The sequence below is a fragment of the Orycteropus afer genome, unplaced genomic scaffold (assembly GCF_000298275.1).
Source record: "Orycteropus afer afer isolate SDZICR_OR568_19922 unplaced genomic scaffold, OryAfe1.0 scaffold00011, whole genome shotgun sequence".
Taxonomy (NCBI): Eukaryota; Metazoa; Chordata; class Mammalia; order Tubulidentata; family Orycteropodidae; genus Orycteropus; species Orycteropus afer.
The window spans coordinates 14,089,604-14,092,467 of record NW_006921598.1 but is presented as its reverse complement, the minus strand read 5'-3'; positions in this window follow the sequence as shown (position 1 = coordinate 14,092,467).

The following is a 2,864-nucleotide window of genomic DNA, read 5'->3' as shown; positions in this document are numbered from 1 at the left end:
GGGCTGACTGCTCTTCTGATCCATCTATATGGATCAAATTGACAACTCAAATAACTAGATAGGAACCTTGGGGTCACTGAGTTTATGTTAATAGCGGGGGGACAACCCAGAAAAGGAGAGTGAGAATGGTAACACAATTCGCAGAATGTAACCAATGTCGTTGAATTGTACACGTAGAAACTATTGAACTAGTGTTTGTTTTTCTGTGTATATTCTCAACAAGAAAAAATAAAATAAATTATAAAAAAGAAGAGAACACTCTTTGGATTTAAGAATTTAGTGACTCTTCCCAACAGGTGGGCTTCATTGTAACCTCTGAACTACTGCTAGATGTCTTCTAGGGTAGAAGATCTCCATCAATCCTACACACATCCCACATGAATCTACTTTCTACAGAGCCTAGCACTACTCAGTAACAATTTTCTTATACTTGAAATGAATGAAGGTATTTCTGCCACCTGTAGGATCATGAAGACATTGGCATTGTTCTAAGCCTCACAGAGAAAGAAGAGTTTGAACTTGTAGACATAGTTGGGAAAGCAATTAGAGGTGAGGAAACTTTCTGTAAAGAGTAAATCAAAAGGAGTAACTTATTAACTATCTTTAAGTACAGTGTGTCTCAACTTTCCTGATTATAACAATCATTTGGGGTGCTGGATAAAAATACAGATTCCGAACTCCACCCCAGATCTCCTGGATCAAATCCAGAGAAGGAAACAGGGAACCTGAATTTTTAAAAAGCACTTCCTGGGTAATTCTTATGATGAAGTAAGTTTGGGAAATATGAAAAAGAATCTGAAATCTACTTTGAGTAAGAATAAAATAGTTACCTGTCTCACTGGACAAAAAGGGGAAAGTAAGTGCCCCCATTTCTGTACAAGTTTGGTGTGGAATAAGACTCTAATTAAAGGTTTCTAAACACTGAAATAGGTTTTTATGAGAGTTGTGGAATCTCCATCTCCGAAAAGCTTTCAAAATGAAGGAAATCATCATTTGCCCTAGAGGGGTTGGCAATGAGTAAGGGACAGAGAATTGAGTTATTTGGGGATCATTTAGAGACTGTGATAAACTGAAACCCACTTAAGCTAGCATGAATGATAAAAGTGTATTATGAAAATACAACAGAATCTCAATGAGGACAAACAGAGGAACGAGAGCTGGGCTTTAAGAACACTAGAAAATCAACAAGCATCTTTGTGCTCTCTCTCCCTCTCTCTCTTTGGGAAGAAGTATTCTCTTATAGCTGCTTCTCTCTGTACATACACTTAAATCTCCTCTCTCCTTAGTCTCATTTCTCAACTTAATCATCCACTTATCAATGGCAACCTCATCTTCCAAGTCAACATGACTCCTGAGATAGTCAAAAATAACTGACGTCTTCTCAGCACCTCATTTTCAGCTTCCTCCAGCGCATAAAACCTGACTAGTCTAGTTCAGATGTCCACATCTAGTCAAACAGTTGTGGTTAGGGGTAACCCTTTGGCGGTGGGTGTCCTGGGCACTCTAAGAAGAGGGTGTAGTTGAAAGAAAATGAAAAACATCTCAAACAATAATTGATAATCATATGGATCTTCCTTGTCATGATTCTATATTTTATTTCAAAAAGAATAAGTGTTCTTTGCTCCAAAACTTGTTTACTTAAAAATTGCTCCTCTTGGCTTCATTTTAAATCTCTTATAAAAGGACTACCTGTTAAAATGCCACTTAGAAATACTTGTAAAGAGTGAGTGTTCTGTTTTCAGAATCCTTTGAGTAATCTGAACTTGTATCTAAAGTATTTCTGTGTCTAAAATCTCCACCCAAAAACCATTTTGCTGAACTTCTTCAATTTTTATGTTAATATCCATTATTTTCAAATCCATATGTTTCAAGATAAATTAAATATGTGTTTCTAATTAATTTTAACTTAGCTTATCTGAGTATTAATTAAATTATCTGAAACCTAAAGAAAATTTTTAAAAAGCTGTCATACTTCCTCTCTCTTGAATAAGGAGACTGACTTTCACCATCAGTAAATGGAACATGAATCCAGCAAGAGTTCTTTAGTTCTTCAGCTTAAGCTTTGCTGGTCAACCTGGGCCCCAAGTGATTCATTGCTAAGCTTATTTATGGGATTGTCATAGAGCCACATCTCAGAGTCTGCTTAAAGTTAGAGCAAAAAAGGTTTATTGAGGCATAGAGATGGTTTGGATCAGGAGGATGTCCTAATTCACAGAGTGAAGATAGCCACTCCATAGTGACTGGACAATGAGGAAGAAAACATTTTTATATGGTTGGAGCAGGAACTAAAAGTTACAAAATCAAAATTGGCTGAAACACAATCAGGGGAGTCAAAGGTGGGATATCTAAAAGCAGGGATAGGTGGATAACAAATATGTGGGATTCCATGACTGGTTAAGGGTACATAATTTAAAGCATACATGTTCTTCAATGTATTGCAAGATAGATGGTCACAGGACAATAGAAGGAGAGGTTTTGGGGTAATGTCTTAAAAAATTATGATTGCTTTCTCAATCATGTCTGTTTCTAGAGGTCTATTTTAAAGATTTGTTGATAATGCTGTGCATCAAGACCCTTCAGGTTTATGCTATCACATCTTGCATCTGACCATAGTGGAAAGACCCTCTGGAAATAGATTGCAATATACTGTACCTGCCACACCACAGAGAAAAAGAATGTCTTGATGTAGTCAGCATCAAGGTTAGAGGTACCACTGTTAGAAATGGCAGTGTGGTGCTTATGTTTTTGCATCAACTTGGCTAGGCCTGTTTGAGTGGCTGGGCAGCTGGATGTAGTATTCCCCATGATGAGACTGGTAATCAACTCCATGGTGGAATCTACCGTGAGCAGCTGAGTAGCTGCCT